The 11,060-nt window shown below is 39.2% G+C and overlaps 1 pseudogene; it reads right to left on the reverse strand.

Annotated features, from left to right (window-relative positions):
* Positions 1 to 10,833, reverse strand: part of LOC118529414 (G2/mitotic-specific cyclin-B2-like) — a 39,793-nt pseudogene extending 28,960 nt beyond the window's left edge.
* Positions 10,834 to 11,060: the final 227 nt, after the last annotated feature.

An 11,060-nucleotide genomic window follows, 5' to 3' on the forward strand; every position in this document is an offset into this window, starting at 1 on the left:
CCAGTCTTGAGAGCCTTTTCCTCATTTAGGTCTTAGGAAGGCTTCTTGTTAGAAGCTGATTTTTCTTATAAAGAATTGCAGACAAGGATCATCTCTGCTTTAAAAGTTATAATTGGATGAAATTATGGAACTGTTTCAACGACCCTTATTATAATCTAACACTCCACCATTCCTGTCCGCCCTGATGCTGGTGGTCAAGGGCATTTCTCTAGGGGGTCTTCAACAGAGCTCATGTGATTGCTTCCCGAGAATTTTCAGAGTATTCTCCACATTCCTTTCGAGCGATGTCACATGTGTGATCACTCTTACTCTCTTTGAGTCTTTACAGATGTATGTATACTTGCTGGTGACCTCGTCCACAAGGCTGGATGCTTAGAATATATAAGAATATATAAGAAATGATGGCATAATGGTTGACACGAATTGTGTCAACCATTATGCCATTATTTCCACAGAGGCTGAGTGACTATCGATGTGGAACTAAGAGCCAGTGAAGCCAATCCAGCATGGATTAATTTGTTCCATTTCTACGGATTCAGAAACGACTCATTATATGGCGAATGGAAGCTTTTTACTGACCGCTTCAGAGGGGAATAGCTGTGTCTGAGAGGATAAGCGTGTGACAGGCAAGAAGGGGTTATGGTTCAGGAGCCCAAGACTTGGGGAGCCATCCCAGCTGTATCGGGGAAGACGCAGGATGCAAGGGGATGCCCTGCCTCACTAGTGCAAAGGGCACTTTCACAAGGAAACAGTTCAGAGAAGATAACATTGGGATCAAGAACAAAAATGTTGGCTTCTATCAAGTGGCTGCCTTAGAAATCAATTTTCCTTCTTCTTTTTCTCCTACTAATCCACAGAATTGGACATTTGGCACCAAAATGTGAAACAGAAACTTAGCATCCCTAATCCATAAATAATGACAAGTTTAACACACAAATTTTGAATAGAGAGAGGATTTAAAATTCCTTAACATTACATGAACAAGATGCTGTTTATGTGGAACTTAAGCAGTAGAGGAATGCTTCCTGGCTTATGAATTCCATCTTTTAGTATTTCAGAGTCTTGCAAATTCTTTCACACATGTCATCTTATCTCACCCTACCTCTGTGAGGTACATGTCGTCTGCATCTTAGTTTAGTTATAAATTTCTTGATAAAGTTCCCATAGTGTGTCAGGCAGGGATACTCTTGGTTGTTATTCTAGAATTGGACCATCGAGGATGGGTGTGGTGGCTCCAGAAGTTATCAGAGGCCAGACGTCTTTGTTTTTCTGACATCACTTTTCTGTCTTTGAGGTTCAGAGATGACTACTATAGGTCTAGCCATGGACCTTAGTTTCTGGCAGGAGGAAAGGGGAAAGCATAAGAGAGTTCACTTTCTAGATGAGCCAGCCCATGTTGCAGGACCTTTACTAATGACTGTCCCTGATTACACGCACTTGACCGCACCTGTGTGCAGGGGCGATGGAGAGTTGCCGTCCTTTGCCGTCCCGAGTAAGGGCAGGGCTCTATTCCTAAGAAAGAACAACTAGAAGTCACTCTGAACATAGTCTTTCTGCTACAGAGCAGAAGCTAGAAGCCACATCCTCCTCACTCATTTGAACACATTGTATCTGAACTCACACTGACGATGACATATATTTTTATCATAAATAATGTTTACTTCTTTCAGTTACCTTTCATGAAATATCCTCATTTGAAAACGTATGGATGAGCTTTAAAATTACAGGTCGGTTTTCCAGTCCTTTCATGTTCTAATCCCCACGTTGGGCTCCAATGTTTATATTTCTACAGGAGCCATTGTGAAATCTTCCCCTAGTTCTAGACTTCCCCTGTACTCACATGAACTCTCCAAACTGCTTGGAGGCCACTTCTCACTATCAAACAAAACCTATCCTCCCACCCCTTCAGACTCATTCACTATTTCTAATGGCACCAACATTTTCCAGTGTTTCAGGATGGAATGGTCCCACGTCAGTGGTGTCCCAAGATCTCAGAAGAAGCAGACATACATCCTCCCTGAAAAAATATCCTCAGATTAGAGATTCTGGTTTTCCACAAGTTAAAAGCAACCAAATATGAGAGACCACAATCAAAGATCAGTAAACGTTACAAAAGGAGCCAGCACTGTGCATGAAAGTCAGCTGGAAATGCAGGCATTACCTTTGGGCTCCTTAATATGAGCACTGGGTGTTACGGGCAACTGATGACTCGTTGAACACTACATCAAAAACTAGTGATGTACTATATGGTGGCTAACTGAACATAATAAAAAAAAGAATTTGTCAAATTAATAGAGATTTTGAAGAGATTCAGGCTGGAATATTATTATTTCAGGAAAGAATTTCTTTCCAAGTGAAAATAAAATAAAATAAATATTACCTAGTATAGACATATCTGACCTGTATATATTTTTCTAAAAAAAATTGTTGAGCTGTGGAAGCAACAAAAAAAACTATTCTAAATACGAGGACAGCTTTGAAAAATGACCAGTACAATGTAGATACAGATAGAGCTATAAGCATAACTAGAGTTACAGATGGATGGAGAGACGGATCTAGACGCTCCAGATCTATCTGTAAATATATGTGTGTGTGTAACATACATACATAAATACTTATAAGACTCAACGACTCAATTGTTAAACAGCTGATTAAACCAAAGTGAAAAAGCATATTCACAGAAAACATGCACAAAAATGACCCAGAATGTAGCCCTAAGGCACAGAAGTCAGAAAATTTGCAGAAAAAGTGAAGAGCTATGGGGAGGGTATGAAACGTTCTATCGAACATCCCAGTTGGTGACACTACAAAGAACAGAGGAACGGCCCCACTGGAAAAGGTGATAAACAGCACTGTTTAGGGCTAATGAAATGTGTAAGTCCACAGTCAGATCACAGCTACAGCAAGAACATGTCCCAGCAGAATGAATAAGGAGAAAACTATGTTTAGACAAATTATAGTGAAACCACAGAACTCAAAAGTCAAAGAGAAATTTCAAATAGAGAAAAGACAGATTTCTCACCAAGAAAAACCAATCCGGTTTATATTAGACTCCTCAATCTATTCATAGGACCTGGAAGATAGCGGACAATTTGTCTCCAAAATGAGGAGATGAAAATAGATGCCAATTCTCAGTTATGCCTGCAGAAAAGGATTTTATGGACAAAAATAAGCTAATGGAAAGAAATGGAAAGAAATACTAGCAGGGACTGAACCACCAGTGATAAGCGGGTGTGCAGAGACGGGGGGTCTGTGGGGGGAAGAATCAGCATAACTGATTCTAAAACTATTTTGTTATGTAGGATGGGCTTAAGAATGCACTTTGTAACAGGTTATATGCATGTTAAAATTGAAGAGTAACATATGTAGAAATCGATCCTTTATATTCTCCCAGGGAGAGGAGAACCGAAATAATGTTTTCAAAAACTCAATCATGTGTAAAAAGGGAGACAATGATAAAATGTATTGGAAAATCATGATAGTAGAAAACACAAAGTAAAATGGGTGAAGCAAAATGTTCATTAAGCAAACAAGTGCAGATGGGGAAAACTCTAGTGCGATTGCAAAACACCTCAGATTTCATAAACAAAAACATGACTAAATGAAATTATATATGGTTTGCAAGAGACACAATTTAAACTATCCGAAAATTAGTAAAAGTGAAAAACAAAGATATATTTGGCTAATAATCACCAAAAAGCAAGAATAAATGTTAAGATACAAAGTACGTGTATGGATAGATTCATTATAAAATTAATTTTAAAAATTCAACAGGAACTACAGCAGGAAGGCCATGTGCAGGACCAGCCTCGTGGGCGCGGTCAGCTCCGTCACACAGAGCCCTGTGCTCAGAAGGTCCCCATTGGGGCTTTAGTGCTTTGTATTAGCTTCAAATTTTTAATAATATTAAATTTGAGGTGGCTGCCAGAGGGGAAGGGGTGGGGGGGGCGGGAGAGATAGGTGAAGGGGACTGGGAGGTACAGACTTCCAGTTTTAAGATAAATAAGTTGCAAAGATGAAATGTACAGCATTGTGGAATATCGTCAACGGTATTGTGATAACGTAGGATAGTGGCAGTTCGGACTACACTTGTCGTGGCGAGCCTTTCATAACGTACACAGTTGTCAAATCACTCCGTTGTGTACCTGAAACTCATAAAATAATAGTTATAATAATGAAATTTTTAAAAATATTAAATTAGAGATTGTTTTCGTAAACCAAAATCCAATGAAACAGTGGAAAATATATATGTCAGGGACCTGGAGCTTCAGCTCACACATGCTCATGACTTGTCCTGCTCTCCCACCTCCCAGGGATACATTCCCAGGTCCTCACACCTATCCCCTGCAGCCCTGGTCCCTCCCCTACCTCCTGGGTCATAGCAGTGGGGTATGCTCACATTCTGCCGTTATCTTCTGCCCCTAGAAACGGACTGGGCATGGGCATGGGAAGGCTGGGCATGTACCCCACAATGTCTGAGAGCAGAGCAACAAGGCAGCACCATGGTGCATTTGGCAAGGGACTTGCTGAGACCTCTGGTTCACCCTCAGCCCAGGCACCTGTCCTGCCCTGCTGTGATGTTGCAGTGCAGTGGGACTCATCCTTCTCCTGCGGGCCAGGGTGGTGGCCAGTGGGAAGAAGACCTTAACCTCCTCGCCCATGGCCAGGGTCCTCTACTATCCTTCGGCACTGGGCCTGGCTTAGTATGTCATATTGCTTCATGGATGTACCATTAAATGGCTTAAATGAACAAAAATGAGCAAAAATGAAAATATGGTAGAATTACATCACAGATACCCTATCTAGCATCCTACTGTAAGATTTCAATGTGTCTTTTTCTCTCAGTTAATAGGTTAGGACATCCAAAAGTTAAAATGATACATAAAATCAGAAAATAAATATCAACAAGCTTGATTTACTAGATACCCAGAAAATATTGCACTCAGCAATTATCTAATGTTGTTCCAGAGCATACATAACACATTTACAAAAATTTGCCAGATGCTAGGCCATAAAGTAAGAATTAACAAATTTCAAAAATAAAAAACCGAACAATCGAGTACAGAGCACATTCCCTGAAAGCAAAGCAATTAAGTCAGAAGTTAATTAAACGTAGAAAAACAGAGCTAATAAAAGCCCCATGGGCTCCTTGGAGAAATAGCTCATTCTAGACCTGGGTCAAGGGAAATAAAAATGTACCTGGATCATCTAATATTCCCTCAAAGGAAAGACGTGCTCAGAAAAACCAAAGTATGGGGTAAATTGAAGGCACACAGGAGATGACTGGAGGTGGCCCCCAAAGGCCAAAGTTAGAACAATCAGACAAACGAAGTAAATAGCATAGCACTGGTTTATAACCTGAAGTATAAAATACATACATAAATGACTGAATACGTAAGTAATTATGGAAGATGCAGATCTTCCATACAGAATTCCAAATAACGCACGTGGATATTCACCCCTCTGGGAGTGGGACTTATTTCTCTACCTCATGGCCCGTCCTCTACTCCAGTGGGTGGGCACTTAGTCACTTGCTTCAAAGAACCCAGTGTGGAAGGGGAGACAAGGAGAGACTCATGGTGAAGAAATCTGGCAAACTCGCCATCACCCAGGGGGTCAAGGGGAACATCTCCCAGGACGCCATGTGGATAACATTGACCTTTGAGGCAGTGTGATGAGAAGGGACCTCTTTTCTGTGTGATTCTTCCCCCAAACCTGTAACCCAAGCTGACCATGCAGAAAACATCAGGTAAACCCAAATGGAGGAGTCTTTTACAAAATACTTGGCCTCAAAACTGTCAAGATCTGGAAAATAGCCAAAGTCTAAGAAACTGTCGCAGAACAGAGCAGGCAGACAGAGTGGTGATCGAATATAAGGTGGTGTCTTGGTTGGGATCCTGGGACATGAAAAAGACATTATTCAAAAAAGTAAAACTTGAATAATATTTGGAGTTTCATTAATAATACTCATGTTAGTTTTGTATTTGTCACAAATGTATGAGACTGGCATATGGCAAGTCTCTGTACTGTACTGGCAACATTTCTATAAATCCTAAAAGTATTAAAACCCTTTGGACATTTTTAAAAGTTTATTTAAATAATCAACAACCCTCTGATATGATTCATCAAGGAAATAAAGAGATAAGGCCCAAATAATATTGCTAGTGAGAGAGGAGACAGCTACATATCCAGCTAACTTGAAAAAAATAGGAAAATGCCATCAAAAAGTTTAGGGCGTTATTAGAATAAAAAATGCCACTGATTTCTGTACATTGATTTTGTATCCTGCAACCTTAATGAATTCATTTATCAGTTCTAGTCATTTTTTCGGTGGATTCTTTAAGGTTTTCTCTATATAGTGTCATATTGTCTGCAAATAATGAAGACACACAGATGACAGACACATGAAAAGATGCTCAGCATCACTCATCATCAGGAAAATGCAGATCAAAACCACCATGAGATACCACCTCACACCCGTCAGAATGGCTAGAACCAAAAAGACAAGAAACAACAAGTGTTGGTGAGGGTGCGGAGAAAGGGGACCCTCATGCACTGTTGGTGGGAATGCAAACTGGGGCAGCCGCTCTGGAAAACAGTATGGAGGGTCCTCAAAAAGTTAAAAATAAAACTACCCTATGATCCAGCAATTACACTACTAAGTATTTATCCAAAGGATACAAAAATACTAATTCAAAGGATACATGCACCCCTATGTTTATCACAGCATTATTTACAGTAGCCAAACTATGGAAGCAGCCCGAGGATCCCTTGACTGATGAGTGGATAAAAAAGATGTGGTGTGTATGTACAATGAAATGCTGTTCAGCCACAGCGAAAATGAAATCTTGCCATTTGCAACAACATAGATGGAGCTAGAGAATATCATGCTAAGTGAAACAAGCCAAAGAAAGACAAATACCATATGATCTCACTCAGGTATGGAATTTAAGAAACAAAACAAACAAGCAAAGGGAAAAAAAAAAGAGAGAGAGAAAGAGACAAACTGAGAAACAGACTCTTAACTACAGAGAATATACTGATGGTTACCAGAGGGCAGGTGGGTGGGGGGATGGGGGAAATAGGTGATGGGGATTAAAGAGCACACTTCTCATGATGAGCGCTGAGTAATGTACAGAATTGTTGAATCACTGTATTGTGCACGTGAAACTAATACAACACCATGTGTTAACTATACTGGAATTAAAATTAAAAACTTAATAAAAAAAACTTTAGGGCAATCATTTTGAAAGTTTAAGGGAAATAGGAAAAATCCTAGAAAATATTTAACTTAAAATGGATGAGATGAAATATGTAGAGAAATAATTATTTAACATTAAAGAAGTTGAATCAGTAGCTTAAATGCATTCCTACGAAGAAAACAAGAAGCTGAATATCTATAGAAGTGATTTCATTAAAATTTCTCACAATAAGCAAATCATTCTGTCTCATGGGGACTGAGACTATGTGCCTTCTTTTGATTTATGAAAACAGCAAAACATTCTTTCCCAAACCAGACTTGGGAAGTAATACTAAAAGTAGCAAAGAAGAGATAATGATTGGCCAAATGCAGAATGAACCTCAATTAATTTTTAAATCTTTAAGAAAACATAGCAATCCAGATAGTTCAATTCACACCCAAAAACTATTAACTTTGGTCACATTGGGTTTACCCAGGATTACACGTGTGACTTACAGTTAAGAAATCTGTAAATGATGTCTACTCTATTACCTGACGAAGGAGGGGAAAATGCATGCAATTAACTCCTTTGGGTCTGAACTGGACTACACTAGTCTGAGTGACACCTGTAAGAACACTTCCTGGGCTTCTCCTAAAAGATAGGAAGAAGCACTGGGCCCTGTGCTGGGACAGAAGACCCAGAAGCAAGAAATACAGTCCTTTCTCCCAAGGAGCTTGCAACAGACTTAGGGACACAAGTCACAAACAAGTAACTTGTGACATATGGGTTAAACACCAGCTCGAGAGAGAAATGGATGTGTCACTGAGTAAAACAAAATCAAATGTTAATTAACTGGTGTTCTTGCCTCTAGACTTGTCCCATCAGCTATTTTCCCTACACATGAGAGACAGATGATTGCTGCTAAACATACCTCGGAAGCCCCTACAGTAAAAAGAAAAGGAAAGAAGGGAAGGGAAGAGAAGAGAAGAGAAAAAAGAAATAAAAAGAAAAAAAAATAACAAAAAACCTCACGCTTTATCCCCTTCGTACAACCTAGGGTGCAATTATTACCTGCTGAATAGATGTCAAACACTCTGCTTCAGTTGAAATATACTGGTAGAGTGGTGGTGGTTGGGGGCACTGACTAGAAATTCAGGAAAAATCCACAATTATTAATTGTTAGAAAATATCATGTATCTTGACATCGAATTACACAGAATGATGCATTTTTAACTACTAATATAATATGACATGACACGTGTCAGTAACAAGGAAAGGATTATATCAGTTAACATTATTTTAAAAGTGGTTAGCACTAAGAGATTTCTGTGCATAAAGTCTGAAGAAGTTAGTAGCAAAAGATATAATAGAATTTACTTATCTTCAAATAATAAAAGTAATATATCTTCATTATGGAAGGAAAAACACACAAAATAAGATGAAAAAATCACATATAATCCCCCTATCCAAAGAAAACTGCTCTTTTTATCTTACTATATTCCATTTAAAGCTCTCCCTGATTTATGTATCTTACGGCACGCTCATGTTTTTCTGCCTCTGGGGGAGCTAGACAGATAGATATAATGATATGTGTGCACATGTATGTATATGCAGCATGGATATAAAATTGAAGGGCCTTCCTTTCTGCCTTTCTTTCCTTTTTCTTTTAACTAAAAAGCCATTTAAAATGTAGATTTGTGGTAGAACTCTACCAATTACAAGGAACAGGAATGATGAAACCCAAGGCTAAAATTGTAGCCCCTGTCACTTGCTTATATCTTTAATCAGTAATTAAAGGGTTTTGCTGATTCCATTCAATAGTAGCTTCTTCCTTAATGGCCTGCAGCCATTCAGCAAGATCAATGATTTAATCATGTCATCCTGCCACCAGCTTGATCTGAAATCCTTTTGTAGGATCCTTTACAGTTTAAAGAGGCTTATTTTCAGGTTAGAATGATCTGAAGGGTTCAAGATTAAGGTCTAAGAAAAGCTCATGTATTTACCCAGTATTGATCTGAAGCCTGGAATATACATACTAAAATCACTTCCGTCCATGACTAGGAAGCAGTTTTCAGAGCACGGCGAGGATGGCATGCTACGTATAAATTCCCGTCTTCTAAACATTTTAGGAGCCCGATCATTTACTCTTGTTTGCTTTTATGCTCTCCCACAAATTAGGTGATCTTTAAAAATGCGTATGCTTGCCATCAGAAGACAACTTTATCTTAGTGTGGAGTAGATGCTGAATTTGCCTTTGCTAGAATCATCTGGGAAAGCTAAAAAGCTTTCAATATTTTTATATAATTTGAAGGCATGATTATTTTTCATAGGACTGCATTTTTTCCTTTTACTTCAGAGATGATTACTATAAAAATGGAATAATAATAGATCTGGATTATCATAAAAGATCATCAAAAAGAATTCTGTGATTTTTGTCAACGTCACAGAAGAACAAAACTTCATCATCGTAAGCCCTGAGGCAGCAAAAATGATCTTCTTTACAGTAATAGGTAAACCAGAAAAACTGGTAAGAAAAAATGAAAATGCCCCAATTTGGATTTAGAAGTTGGGCTTCTTGCCTTTGCTTCTAAGGAAAACCCTTCTCTTTCCATTCATAGGCCTGCTATGAGAACGCATGTTTATTTCATGTGATGTTTATATCACCTCGGGGGAAAAAGATATATTATATGTAGCATTCATATATATGTGTGTGTATGTCTACATATGTAAATATATGTACATATAAATATGATAACATATAGCTATGTGCACAAATTTAAAGTTGCGCAGTATTTGAAAATATTATCTTAGTAAATTTTAGCCATAAAATGACATTAAGAATTGTGCATTAGTACCTCCATCTTACAAATGAGAAAAGACAGACTTAGACAGATAAATAATCTGTCCATAGACAGACTTATACAGATAAATAATGTTACCATATTTCACCTGGTAAAATGTCTTCTGTTCCTTTTCACTGACTCATGGTCTTGCTCTCAACCACTATGAAGTGGCCTTTTGCCCCACTGTGCAGTTAGTTATCTTTCCTCGGTATCTTTCCATGTTTTCCTCAGTTGCGCGGAGCCCAACGCGGGGCTCGATCCGGCCACCCTGAGATCAGGACCGGAGCTGAAACCAGGAGTCGGACACTTAACAACTGAGCCACCCAGCCACTCTGTCTTTTGTTTGTTTTTAAAGAAGACATAAACCTGAAAATTTTTTGAACAACGAAAATAAGGCCCATTTTTTATGTCTGCTGTCTTTCCCTGCTGTGTCCTTTTGTCACTTAAAGACCAGCTGTGGGCGGCACCACCTGCATTTCTTCACAAGAGAAGAGAGGCTCCATGGAGGAGGGGCTATGTACATGCTCTCAGTGATTCTTGAGATCAGTATTATCATTCACATTTTAAATACACGCAAAATGAAGCTCATGTGTTTTAGAAACTTGCAGAAGTTACACATGTCATTAGAAACAAGCTGAATATAAATCCAAGGTGACCCTTCCTCTGGAATGCAAGGTGCGGGGTGAGCCAGACGCGCAGGCAGCCTCCTCCAGGCCGCCCTGCGGGACTTGATGTCAGGTGCGCCCGTGGGCATGGGCGGGTCCCCGAAGCAAGGCTCACATCCACTCGTGCACGCAGCTACTCGTCATCGCGTTTGGATCACCTGAACTAAAAACGATTACATTTCACCGATATAGATGTCCTTATCACTTAGAAATTCCTTAGAAATATTTAGGTATTTAATTGTCGGAAAGCTTTTAAGGATACCCAGCCTTCCATGGATGGTTTTCCTTTTGCTCAAAACTCACTGAAATTGGGAATTGTCAAATCCAGTTCACAGCACCTCCTATGTCTCTTTCAAACTTCAATGTTCTCT

Source organism: Halichoerus grypus, chromosome 10 (genome assembly GCF_964656455.1).
Source record: "Halichoerus grypus chromosome 10, mHalGry1.hap1.1, whole genome shotgun sequence".
Classification (NCBI taxonomy): domain Eukaryota; kingdom Metazoa; phylum Chordata; class Mammalia; order Carnivora; family Phocidae; genus Halichoerus; species Halichoerus grypus.